Here is a 14736-nt window from a genome sequence, read left to right as displayed (position 1 = left end):
TTATATGGTACTTAGTATGTAAAAAATCCCAAAGTCAGAGATATAACAGTCCTCCTGTCTCTGTGCCTTTTTCAAAGATTGTACCTCATGCCTAGGGTACATTCCCTTTTCACCTTTACCTCTTAGAATCCTTAATTTCCTTCAGAACTCAGCTCAAGAACTGTCTTCAGTAGGAAGCTTTTCCTCATCACCATAGCTGCAAATGGCTTTGGCCCCAAAATGACCTTGTATTTTTTTTTTTTTAATGTATGAAGATACATACTTGTTGTCTTCCCTGACAGCATTCAAAAATCCTTGATGGTAGACTATATTTTATCCTTGGCTTTTTATCCCCAGTATCTAGCACAGTGTCTGGTAGGAATGTCATAAAATTTTATTAATTCATTGGTATCATCATAAGGGTAACATAGAATATCAGGCTAGGGACTTTTATTTTAATTCACTAGGCAATGGGGATCATTGAAGGTTTTTGAAATAAAGCAACAAAATTCTATTAGACCAAGAAGTGACTCTGGAGAGAGAGCCTCACACCAAGTAAGCATTCTAGTAGTGTGCAATACTGAGTAATGGGTAGTAGATGCTCACAGACCTTGTTTCTCAGTGACTGAGGATAAACTAATGGAACTGAAAGACAGAGCTGGCCTCCCACAGTGATTGAGACAGTTGATTTCCATTGGCTTAGATTGAGACAAGAAAGAAGGGCCATGTAGGTGAGTCTTTAATGGCTTCCCCAAACCCAGAAATACTGTAAGAATCCTGACAGCTCTGAGCCCAGCAAGACAGTTGTACACACCCCAAAAATGTCTTCGGATCTCCGCATTGACCAAGTAGACCAACCTGAAAGAAGGTAGTGAATGACAGACACTTGGTCCACTCCATCCACCTCTGCACAGGAAAAATAGTCTTCTAATCTTCTCTTAAGTTTATTTGGGAGGTTTTACTTCCTCACTGAAGCCTACAGGAAGTTGCAATGATTTTATATATGTATAGAGGGATGAGAATGATTCTATTGCTTGTTTATTTTCTTATTTGAATGTCATTGCTAAAATTCTATTTTAATTATTATTTTTTTTTTGTGAGGCAGTTGGAGTTAAGTGACTTGCACAGTCACACAGCTAGTAAGTGTTATGTGTCTGAGGCCAGGTTTGAACTCAGGTCCTTCTGACTTTAGGGCCGATACTCTATCCACTGCGCCACCTAGCTGCCCCTAGTTAAATTTTTTTTATTTGGTTTGTGTCTCCATCATGGTCTGCAAATAAAAATCACATTGGAATGGGCCCTTAAACGCTGTTTGTATAATTAGGAATAGTCAAAGCATCCCACTGAACTTAAGGTAGCTGGAAGTTATTGGACTGTTTGGAACCTCAGTTATATATATACATATGTGTGTGTGTGTGTGTGTGTGTGTGTAAAATCTTTTCTTACCACCCAAATCTGAACTGGGAAGAAACCTAGGGAGGATGCCTGAAAATGCAAAATTTAGTAAATTAGGTGTTTCAATAGAAGCATAACTAAATATGAATATCAAAATCAAGCATTAAAGTGACCCAGATAGGAACCCAGGCAAAACATTGGAAAACTTAACATTACTTGATGTGAAACTCCTCGCTGAGGCTGAAGAACAGCAATTACAATCTATGTGAGAGGTATGTTTTACTAGCTTTTAGTGGTGAGATTAAAAAAAAAAGACTCAGGAGACTGTTCTGTTGAATATACCAATATTATTCAACTCACTTTTTTTGTATTTTTAAATGGGCCCTGGTTCAATGCAGTCTCATTTTATTTTAGCCATGATTGCTTGTGTTCATACTGCAGCTCATGGAATGAGCTATTTTCATTGCATGAGTTCACCTATAAGGGTAACTTCCTCCAACAAAACTTCAGCTTGTGAGTCTAAAGAGTAATGTCTTTCTAGATTCCTACTCTGTAAATTGTTTGCTCCTTGCTGCCTTGGCTTGTCTAACTAACTTACAACTTATATGACACCTGTGCTCTTTATATATTGTCAGTCATTTGGAATAATTTATCATGAAGTCATGGAGCCTGAATCTTTCTTGGACTTCATTGAAAAGGCATAAAAATGTGTGTGTGGGGGGTACACACTCAGCATTTACTACCATAGCCTTCTAATTTAGGGTTAGACTGGAAGCAATAGTGTCTTTGAATTGTTATAAAATCTAAACTTTTTTTTTCATATGACTTAAACTCATTCATCAGGTGATAGGAACATTTAAAAAGGACCTCATCTCTGCAAATACCTCCATAGGCTTACAGTTAATACCAGGGCATGGTTGCATCTGATGCTTTATGCCCTGCCATTCCATATATTTTTTTGATAGATTTTGACCAAAATCTTATACATGGTAAATTTTTGTTAGGACATATTCTCTCTCAAGGAGGAAAGTAAGGGACTTATTTGATTTTTATTTTTAATCCTCAACTAAGAAAATTTCTAGGTGTTTTTATTCATCTGTGTTATCTATTTAGTAACGTGCATCTCATTGTACGTAGTTGCCCTGTATATATTTGTTGAGTAATTATTTTTTAAAAAATACCTCAGAAAACACTTTTATTTAGCTAAGATATAGTCTCTGCTCACATGGAGCTTTCAACTTAATGGAAATGTATATTGGTGGAATTATAAGGACCATGTTTAGTTTTATAATTTTATCAGGATCATAGCAACATGACTTAGAGCTGGAAGAGATCTTAGAGGTCATCTAGTTTAACTTTGAACATTTTTACAGATGAGAAAACTGAGACCTCGAGAGGAGAACTCATTTTTCCAAGGTCAATGAAATCGCACCTATTTTATACAAGTCAACTTCCATTAAACCCCAAAGTATTCCCCATGCATAACTGTTGGTATTGTTTATCTTTCTGAAACAAAGTTTGAATGCTGTTTGGTGTGTGAACAATAATTCTTTAAGTAATTTTTATTGGTTTTTACAGTTCCTAAAGATTTTTTGCTGTAAGCCACTATAAGGAAACTGGAAAAGGTTAAAAATAACAAAGGGAAAAATAGTTAGTTAGAGTATTCATTGGAATTCAGTTTAGGTTAAACCCAGTCTCTAAACTCAAGCCTTGGGTCCTTGACTAGTTAGTTTTTATATTCATCTTGAGAGTCTGGATTGTCCAACTCTTTTATCTTACTTTTATACCCAGACTAAGAAACAAAATCCAAGTAATACCTATGGGGAGGGAATTGTACTTTTATTGTTCTTCCTTTCCTTAGGCTAATTTAATTTGTTTTAACTAAGAGTTCTGGCTAGGTTAGGGGTATTACCACTCAAAATGTTACTTGTGGAGTCTGGCTCCCTATCATGAAGCTTAAGTTTTGTAAAACCTATAACTTCCATTGAAATGAATAATATTTCTGTGGTAATTTATGTTAACTAGTCAGTCAACAAACACTTAATAAGCATTTGCTAAGTGCCACATACTAGGCAAGGAGAATTTATGGAGCACTTAATAAGAGCCAGGCATTCTGCTAAGTGCTAGGGATACAAATACAAACTAAAAGAAAGACAGTCCCTTCCCTCGAAGAGCTTTCCAGTGGGGTAAGACAACAAGCAAAAGGGAACTGAAAGGTGGTGAAAGAGAAGAAGTAACTGGGCATTGTGTCAAAGACCTGAAATTCAAAAGCATAGCTAGGAGAAGAATGAAAAGTAGTCACCCTGAGCTGCTCTCCAAAATAGAGGCCCTGGCAGAAACTCAGATAACAGGAGAGAGCTGAGCTGATAGATGGATGTTCCAAGAAGTCCCAGGTGCTGAGGGAGGTTCCAGGGTGAGAATGAAGCGGAAACATGGCATAGTAGTTCCCTATGGCAGAAAAACAGAATACATGAAGAAGCATTATGTGAAATAGGGAGGCTGCTACAACAGACTTGGCAGGAAAGGTTGATTAGGACTAAAATGTGGGAGACCTTAGATATCAGCTTAAGAGACAATAGAGATTCACTGACAGATTTTGAGCAGAGAAAGGACATAGGCAGATAGGAAGTCTTTTAGAAGTTGTGCCACAAAAACAAAAAACAAAAAAACCCTTGCCTTGACTCTACCTTTTCTAGATAGATCCTATGTATTTCTTCTCTTTCATAGTCACCTCCTAAAAATGCTTCCTATGATCTTTGGCTTTACATTCTTTTCTTTCACTTCTCACCCCTTTGAAATCTGGCTCTTGTTCTTACTACTCAGCTGGCACTACTTACTGAAAAATCACCTGTGATTTCATTCATGATCAACCTAATTACCCTTTTTCAGTACTCATCCTTCTTGACCTCTCTTCAGCTTTGACCTTATTGACCACTCTGTCCTTCTGGTTTCCTCCCTGGATTTTCATGATATTGCTCTATCATATTCTCTCCCTACTTATTGTACTAAACCTCATTAATTTTCCTCATTACAGATGCTCCATTCCCTATATAGTATTATGTCGTGGACCATTTTCTCTTTATACTCTATGCTTTCTTTTCTGATGACCTCAGAGTTCCATAAATTCAACTTTCACGTCTGTGAAAACAGCTCCCAAGTTTACCTATCACTCCTGAGTTGCAGTCCCTACATCTCCAGCTGCTTACTGCTATGTGCCATAGGCATTTCAAACTCAACATGTCAAAAATGGAACTTATTTTTTTTTCCCCCCCAGAACCTACCTCTCTTGATATCCATATTTCTGTCAAGGGTATTACCATCTTTATGGTCAACCATGTGAGGTAGGAGATATCCTTGATTCTTTTATTTACCACTCATATTCAATTGATTGCTAAATTTTGTTGATTGTACCTCCTGTACATATCTTGAAACCATATCCTTCACTCTGTTTATGTCACAAACACCCTAGTTTAGGACCTCATCATCTTACCTGTTTTTTTTTTGTTGTTGTTGTTGTTTTGATTTTTTTTTTGGTAGTAGCCTCCTAATTGGCTTCCATCATTCCAGTTATGCATCTGTCAAATTGTTATTCCTAAAATTCAAGTCTGACCAGATCTTTCCCCTGGCCAAGACATTGTAGTGGTTCCTCATAGTTTTTAGGATAGGATATAAACTACTCAGCTTAGGACTAATCCCTCCTTTAATTGACATCCTATATAATTCCCCCTTTTCCATTTTATTTCCCTATTGAGTAAACTATAATTCTGTGTACAACTCTCTCTCTCTCTCTCTCTCTCTCTCTCTCTCTCTCTCTCTCTCTCTCTCTCTCTCTCTCTTCTTCCCTCCTTTGAACAATTCAGATGAAAGTGAAATTCAAGTTTCAGCCACTACCTTTACCCCATTCTTGTTTGTATAGATGTCTATTTGCACTTTTGTTATTTGATGTACTTTTCTTTGTATTTCCTTTCCTTTCCCTTCACCTCACCCCCAGTGTATTTCTCTTCCTCTATGTATTCTTTTTTTTTTTAATACTAACATTACTTTATTCCAATACCAAGTTAGATGTATGATCTCTTCAATTCAGGAAATCTCTCCAATGATTCATATCACATTCCAACCATTTTTTGCTCTTTTTTTTAATTTTTATTTTTAATTTATGGAATAAAACAAGCATTTCCATAGCAGTGCAATAAAAAAAGATGATTATACATGAAACTGCAAATCTACTATATGCAACTTGCTATTCCTTTCAAATATACAATAAAATTATCATGTAAATTTCTTTTTTTCATCTATTTTTGGTATTATCATCAGATTCATTGTGAATCTACGTCCACTAAATGCATTCACAGAGCCCCTTAAATTATACCAAATACTCTAAGCACATATTGGTCCAGCCAGATTGACTTTCTTGCTGTTTCTTGCCCATGGCACACACCATCCAGGTTTTATGCCTTTTAAGAGCTATTCCTCATGCCACCAATGCATTCTCTCTTCAGTGCTAGCTAACAGAATCCCTAATTTCCTTCAAAACTCAACCCAAAATCAGCCCCTACAAAAGTCCTTTTCTGATGTTCCCAGCTATAATTGCATCATTTCCCAAATTTTCTTCCTTCCTTCTTTTCATTTATTTATTTATTTATTTTTACTTTTCAACATTCACTTCCCCAAGATTTTGAGTTCCAAATTTTCTCCCCATCTCGTCCCTCCCCCAACTCCAAGATGGTGTGCATTCTGAATACCCCTTTCTCTTATCTGCCCTCTCTTCTATCCCCACCTCTCCTTCTCTTAACTTCTTCCTCTGATATTTTCCGTTAGGGCAGGATAGATTTCTATACCCCATTTCCTGTATTTCTTATTTCCCAGTTGCATGCAAAAACAATTTTTTTTAACATTTGTTTTTAGAACTTTGGGTTCCAAATTTTCTCCCTTCCTCCCTCTCCAGCCACCCTCATTTAGAAGGCAAGCAATTCGATACGGGTTATACATGTATAGTGATGCAAAACACTTCCATAGTAGTCATGTTGTGAAAAACTAAGTACATTTCTATTCATCCTATCCTACCTCCTGTTTATTCTATACTCTCTTTTGACCCTGTCCCTCCTCAGAAGTGTTTGCTTCTGATTACCCCCTCCCCTCTATCATCTCCCTCCTCTCTTATCCCCTTCCCCCCTATTTTCCTGTAGGGTAAGTTAGATTACCATACCCAAATGAGTGTGTATGTTATCCCCTCCTTAAGCCAAACCTGATGAGAATGAGATTCACTTTCCCTTATTTCCCCTTCACTGTAAAAGCCTTTTCTTGTCAGTTTTATATGAGATAATTTACCCCATTCTACCTCTCCCTTTCTCTTTCTCCCAATATAATCCTCTCTCACCTCTTAATTTTATTCTCCAGATATCACCCCTTCATCTTCAACTCACTCTGTGCCTTCCATCTATCTGTCTATCTATCTGTCTATCTAGCTTCATATAATTCTTTTCCCCTTCAACTACCCTAATACAGACAAAGATCTCATGAGTTACAAATATCATCTTTCCATGTAGGAATGTAAACAGTTCAACCTTAATAAGTCCCTTATGATTTCTCTTTCCTGTTTACCTCTTCATGCTTCTCTTGAGTCTTGTATTTGAAAGTCAAAATTTCTACTCAGCTCTGGTCTTTGCATCAAGAATGCTTGAAAGTCCTCTGTTTCACTGAATGTCCATTTTTTACCCTGAAGGATTATACACAGTTTTGCTGGGTGGGTGATTCTTGGTTTTAATCCTAGCTCCTTTGATCTATGGAATATCATATTCCAAGCCCTCCAATCTCTTAATGTAGAAGCTGCTAAATCTTGTTATCCTGATTGTGTTTCCACAATACTTGAATTGTTTCTTTCTGGCTGCTGGTAATGTTTTCTCCTTGACCTGGGAACTCTGGAATTTGGCTATAATATTCCTAGGAGTTTTCCTTTGGGAATCTCTTTCAGGAGGTGATTGGTAGATTCTTTTTTTGGGGGGGTTAGGCAGTGGGGTTAAATGACTTGCTCAGAGTCACACAGCTAGTAAGTGTTATGTGTCTGAGGCCAGATTTGAACTTGGGTCCTCCTGAATCCAGGGCCAGTGCTCTATCTACTGTGCCACCTAGCTGCCCCCTAGTGGATTCTTTCCATTTTTATTTTACCCTGTGGTTCTAGAATATCAGGGCAGTTTTCCTTGATAATTTCTTGAAAGATGATGTCTAGGCTCTGTTTTTGATCATGGCTTTCAGATAGTCCAATAATTTTTAAATTGTCTCTGCTGGATTTATTTTCCAGTTCAGTTGTTTTTCCAGTGAGATATTTCTCATTGTCTTCCTTTTTTTCTTTCTTTTAGTTTTGTAAAGTGTCTATCTTCCATTTGCTGCATTCTAATTTTTAAGGAAGTATTTTCTTCAGTGAACTTTTGGACTTTCTTTTCCATTTGGCCAATTCTGCTTTTTAAGGCATTCTTCTCATTGACATTTTAGGTCTCTTTTGCCATTTGAGTTAGGCTATTTTTTAAAGTGTTATTTTCTTTGGTATTTTTTTTTTGGAGTCTCCTTTAGCAAGCTATTGACTTGTTTTTCATTATTTTCTTGCATCACTCTCATTTTTCTTCCCAGTTTTTCCTCTACTTCTCTTACTTGTTTCTCAGCATCCTTTTTGAGCTCTTCTGTGGCCTGGGACGGTTTCATATTTTTCTTGGAGACTTTGAATGTAGGAGCTTTGACTTTGTTGCCCTCTGGTTGTATGTTTTGATCTTCTTTGCCACCAAAGAAAGATTCTATGTTCTGACTTTTTTATACCGTTTGCTCATGTTCCCAGCCAATTATTTGACTATTACTCTTTGTTAAGTAGGGGGTCTGCTTCCAATGTGGAGAATGTACTGTCCCAAACTTTGGGGGTTTTGTGCAGCTGTTTTCAGAGATACTTCTAGGGACCTGTAAATTTTCAGTTCTTCCAAGGTAGTATGATGAAGGGCAAAGTGTTTACTGCTTTCCTGGCCTGTGCTCTGGTCTGTGAGTGACCAGTAGCACTCTTTTCTGCCTTGGAACTGTGAGAAGGATTCTCTCTGTACTGCCACTGCAAGGTCTACCATGCCAGTGCTCCTCCTTGCCCCAAGACCACCACCCAAAACTGCAGCCCAGATCCAAGCATAGGCAAGGCAAGAGATTCTTGCCTCAGCAGGATCAGAGATCCTTACAATCACCCTATGATCATCCACTCAATCCCCCCTCATTCTGTGGGCTGAGAGCTCTGGAAGCAGCTGCCACTCCAGAGCTGTGCCTGAGACTGTGGCTGAGACCTTTCCTACCGACCTTCTAAGTTGTCTTTGGCATTTGTGGGTTGAGAAGTCTGGAAATCACCACAGCTGCCCATGATTTAGTCCCCTGAGGCCTGTTCCAAGTTAGTTGAGGCCTGGTCTTTGTGCACAATAGACCTTTCCAATCAACCATCTAGGTTGTCTTGGTCTGGAAATTTGTTTCACTTTGTCTTTTTGTGGGTTCTCCTGCTCTAGAATTTATTTAGAGCCATTTTTTTTACAGGTATTTGGAGGGTTTGGGGAGACAGCTCAAGTAAATCACTGCTTTTACTCTGCATCTTGGCTCTGCCCCCCCATCTCCCCTCCCCCATATATTCTTAATGTTATTTAGATTTAATGTAATCATTCTCAGGTCTTATCTAATTAGACTCTATCTATGACTCCTATTCATGATAAGGTTCAAAAAGTGAACACATGTATCATCTTGAGGAGCTCACAATCTAATGGAAGAGACAACATGCAAAAAAATACATACTAACAAGCTACATACGGGATAAAAAAGAAATAATGGAGGAAACAACATGTAAACAAACATGTACTGACAAAGTACGTACGAATAAAAAAGAAACAATCAATAGAAGGCATTAGGATTAAGGGGAATTGGGAAAGGTTTCTTGAAGATCAGATTTTACCTGACAGCTGAAGGAAGCTAGAGAAGCCAAAAGGTAGACATAAAGAGGAAGAACATTCCTGGCATAGGGGATAGCTAGAGAAAATCTCTTTTCTTTAGAGAGGAGTATCCTGTTGAAGGATCAGCAAGGAAACCAATCTGGAAGGGGCAATGTGTCAGATATAAGAACACTGGAAAAGCAGGTGATGGCCAGAGCTTTGAATGTCAAACAGAGGATTATTATGTTTGATTCCACTTGAGTTTATTGGTACTTGAGGTGAGCCACTTGAGTTTATTGAGTGGAAGAGGGGTATCATGGTCAGACCTGTGCTTTAGGGAAATCACTTTGATGACTGTGTGGATGATGAACTGGAATGGTAGCAAGTTTAAATGCCCTTATTTACTTAGAGTAGACAATCCTTTAGAATTGAAAGATATAGACTGAATGAAGTACAGTGATCAGTCATCAGGGAGACAAAATCAGATATGTTGATGAAATCACTAATCCTATTGGCAATTTACCAGAAAATATAAATTATGTGCCCTTTAAAGCATGTTTATTGCATCTATTCTTACTTCAGTTCCCCTGTTGTTGTAAAAGATAACAGATAACTGAAAACAACTGTAACCCTAAAAATGTTCCTGAATAGATTTGCTCCAAGAATAGCTTGGTATCCAACACTTGGATGGATGTAGCCCTAAAGTGGTGTCTTTTTTTTAAAGAATGGTCTTCATGCTTAGGATAAATTATATTATTCAACAGGATTTTAAAATAGTAGGATGAAATTACCAAGTTTCTTTGTACTTCATGCACTGCTATAAATAAATAATAAATTTGTATAAACAGCATATAATGAGAAGTGATAAAATACACTTAATTATTTTCCATGTCAGCATGCAGAGAATTAAGCTCTGAGGGCCTGTTTCCCACCTTGCTTTACAATTGTGGAGGTTCACTGTGTAGTGCCTATTGAAGCAAGTAAGAAGCGTCCCTTGAGAAATTGTCTTTCCTGCAATTTCCAGGTGCTTTCAGAAAAATGTTGTGTATATTTTGATATTTTCACAATGGTACCATATTGATCTGAGTCTAGTCATCAACATCTTAGCTTTGTTTTCTATTACTTCAAGCCAGAAACTTAAATGTGCAAACAACTAATAAAATGGGGTAAACCAGATTGTATGGTTTTTACATCTAATATGGCATAAGTATTGAACAAAAATGGTGTAAGTAAAGATCTTTAAATAATTGCTCCTCCACCGTAAAAAAGCAGAAAAATCGATGTTCACTCCACTGACCAGTAATGAACAAAAATACAAGAGAGCCCTTGTGATTTTAGATCTATTTATATAGGCAGAATCTCCTAAAGTTCTGAATGACTAAAAGAAGGATTAAAGTATGTTAGAGAGAAGTATATCAACATTGTATCAAGGGAGGATAAATTTCAGGGTGAACTTACCAAATGTAAGGGACTGTCTCCCAGAGGTTGCCTAAGAGAAATATGACTGAAAGCCATGTTATAGACAAAATGTGTTATATTTCACTGTTTCTATCAAATTGACATGTGTGCAGGCATTTCATATAACATAATCTATACAAAATCTAATCTGTATTCAAATGGAGCTACTATAGAGAGTAGCTATATGTTAATAACACAGAGCTACCATATGTTAAAAATTCATGTGCACACAATATACCAACTGGAAGACTCTATTGCAAGATTGTAGGCTTTGTCTCTATCCAATCAAAATAACAAGTTAGCTCAGCAAACAGATAATTCACACCACTTGTTTAATGTAATTTTGTGTAGATCAAAATGATGGGTTGATATCTTTTTTTTTCTTTCCCATATGTTAGTTATGGTCTTCTTTTTTCTTGATGTCATGTAAAGTTGAAACATTTTTCTTTACGTTCACAGCATAGTTCTCTAGGGCTCTTAGCCTGTGCTATTTTTTGTTGTTCAGCCTTTTTAGAGAATGTTTGACCTTTTGAATGATTCTCTATACTTTGTGCAGCAGACAGATGAAACCTGATCAGAAAGAATCCAAAAGTCAGCTAAGTGTAAGAATTAGTTTCTCTCTAGAACAATCTACAGTAGCCTCTTAGATGCCATTTACCACAATCACCCTGTCACTATGAATAGAGAAGAGCTTGGTAATAAGCCTCTGTTCTACCCAATAATGTTTCCTCCAGGCTCAGCAGGATAAAAGGAATTAGTTCGGAAGTAAATTTTCTTGATTGGGGAGTATCCTATCTGTAAAAATGTCAGTGCATTGGATTCTTGCAACACCATGGGTGTCATTCAGGTGTTATTCAGGAGTGAAAATGATCAGTTCCATCATGCCTAGGAGTTCCTTATGCAAAGGATTGTCAAACATCTAGATCTCCATTTGATCAATTATCAGTGATGGGCTGAACAGTGTCATCTAAAAGCTTTTTCTTTATTTGAGAAGAAAAAGAAAATAGAGTAACTTCATCTCTGACCTGCTTACCCCTGGTAGTGCTTTATAGTTCACTTTTCCCAAGAGGCTTCAGACAGTATTCCAGCCACCCAGCTGCTACAGGTCCATTTATAACACATTCCTCAGGAAGGAGAGGGCCAAAAGAAATTCATACTGCAAGCTTTATTAATCTCACAGAAGACTCAGGAACTTCTGTTGCTAATACCTCCTTGAAGTGGTGGATATGACCAGATTGAGAATCAAAAACAAAAGACCATTTGAAAATACAACATGCCACAAGCAGCTTCATGCAAAACAGAAGAATTTCTGAGTCTGCTAGTCACTCCTTTGTATGTTTGTGTGGCCAAGAGATGTGAGAAGTAATAAAATAAACTCTAAGGAAAATAAGGTTGAGAGGAATCAATCAATTGACCAAGTACTTGCTATATTCCAGGTGTAGTTTTAAGCATGAGGGACACAAAGACAAAAATGAAACAATCCCAGCCCTCAAGGAGCATGCATTCGAATGGGAGAGACAACATGCAGAGATAGAAGTGACTTTTAGACATAAACAGATTGAATACAAGGTAACCCAATTACTGTTTGGATAGTTCAAATGATTATATTATCCTTTTTTTGTATGTCATAACAAGTCCTCCCTGCCCCCCCCTTTTTCTATTTCTACTCATTACTCCCATTTTTGCCTTTTAGGGCCAAATAGAATAAGTCTAATACAGATCTCTAAAGTCCTTTCAAGTTCTAAAACTTCTGCTTTTCATCCATTTTTGTTCATAGAAGCTATACTCCAGTCTTCAGACCCAGTTTTAGAAATCATGTTAGGGAATTCAGACCCAGTTTTAGAAATCATGTTAGGGAAAGATAACAATCATATTCAATTTTTTTTTCACTCTTTCAGTCTACCAAAAGACTAATTGTAGAGATGATTTGTTCATAGGGGGATGAGTTTTGCCTGCATCATTCTGGAGTTCTCTAAGTAGTCTGGTGGTATTCTCATCTGCACTTATGAAAAGGAATTGTCAGTTTCTCAAGAGAAAAGAAAACCCTTACACATTGCATCCACTTCAGGGGAGATCAGAGACCCTGGCGACAGACAAAACTCATATTTAAGGGAAGAATGTGGGCAGTTGGATTCAATTACAGGAGTTTCGTAATGGAAGGGAGCTATGCTTACTCCTTTGTGGCCTTAAGGAAGTAGTAACATTTCAGTTAGAATGTGTAAAGAAGGAGGGAAGATGGGAGCGTAAAATGTTTGGGGTATGCACATATTACTCACCATAGCAGTGGAAGATGAAAAATTAAAAATAACAAAGGATACTAGAATGATGAATTTGTCATAAAGAACAAGATAAGAAATACTAATTTTACCCAGATTTCTAATACATTTGGTTCAGGTAGTTAGAGTGCATTGAAAATGTAGCACTGGATGATACTATAAACATCTGTTAAAATTTCATGGGAGAAAAAAAATTAAAAAAAAGAGAAAAAATTTCATGGGAGGTATTATTATACCTTTGGCCCCAAAGAGACCAAAGAAAGAGGAAAATGACTCATGTAGAAAAATATTTCTAAAAGAAAAGAAATGAAAGCTAAGGAACATATTCGTCGGCTGGAGAATGACCAGACAAATTATGTAATATAATTGTGATACAATATCATTGTTTTAGGAGAAATAACAAAAACTGATATTTTCAGAGGAACCTGGAAAGAATTCTGTGAACTAGTGGAAGAGTGGATAGAGCAGAACAGTGTATTGTTCTGTACTATACAAAAAGGTATAGTAATGCCTCCCATGAGATTTTAATAGTGATACTAATTCTTATCAGTGTGCTGATCAAAACAATTCCAAAGAACTGATGATGCAGCAAGCTGCCTACCTCCTAAAAAAGGTGATAGAATCAAGTTAGAGTATGAGATATACATTTTCACCATAGCCAATGTGGGAATTTGGTTGATTTGACTAATTGTGTTTGTTACAAAAGTTTTTTTTTAAATTATTTTTAAAAATAAATTTGAAGGATTGGGAAGGGAGAGGGAGGCTTAGACAGAAATAGATTCGCCCTTCCCCCACAAACAAACAAAAGAAGAACAGAAATGAGGATCATTGAAAAAAATGTTTCTTGAAATACACAAGAGAACAGAAGGAAGGTTGAAATGGAATCACAGACAAAAAGGATAGCTTTGATAGTAACATATTGAATGTATTATATACCTAAATAGAAAAGCAAGCTGTCAATAACAGGTATTCACAAATTCATGTATAACCCTCCTTTTCTGTTCTACTGGATATATAGAAGTGCTCTTTTCACTTAACTTTTAAGTTTGTTTGTTTGTTTGTTTTTTAAGTGGAGAAAAAGAAGCCCATAGGCAGTAATGGACCAAATGGTGTGACATTAGAAAACCAGATTTCTAATAGGTTATATTATCCACCTCAACTGAAAATCACTTCATTAGAAATATAAAAGTATTAAAATTTACTTAGGGATTTTCTAACATTCATTTTAAACTATTTTTTTTAAAGTAAGTTTAAACTCTTCTCTGTATCTATTTATGGCAGCAGTGTTTTTCAAACTGCAAAAAATCCTCACACAGTCCTGAGTAAGAAAGGAAGTACTAATTGGTTATCAACAGCTAGGAACACTGCCTTTTTAAATTCTTTCCACTGAACATGTCTGTGTCATTTGATGACTGGCTGTGAAGGAGACAATACCTTGCTGATGCCGGGAAGAGACAGGGTCATTATTTCTAGAGAAAAGTACATGAAATATATACATACATACACATAAACATTTTTGACACCTTTTAATGGCATAAATTTGCATATGAATGTTCAGTAGTGATGAAGTAAAAAAAAATAGTAAGCAGATGAATGAGATATAACATGCTGGTTTATTTCTGGCTTGAAAAATGCCCATGAATTCTGTTAGGAAATTTACAAAGTATAAAATATAATTTTTGTTCTAACTTCAA

The sequence above is a fragment of the Phascolarctos cinereus genome, unplaced genomic scaffold, assembly GCF_003287225.1.
Source record: "Phascolarctos cinereus isolate Bilbo 61053 unplaced genomic scaffold, phaCin_HiC Scaffold_4;HRSCAF=312, whole genome shotgun sequence".
In the NCBI taxonomy this organism is placed as follows: domain Eukaryota; kingdom Metazoa; phylum Chordata; class Mammalia; order Diprotodontia; family Phascolarctidae; genus Phascolarctos; species Phascolarctos cinereus.
This window is presented reverse-complemented; position numbering follows the sequence as displayed.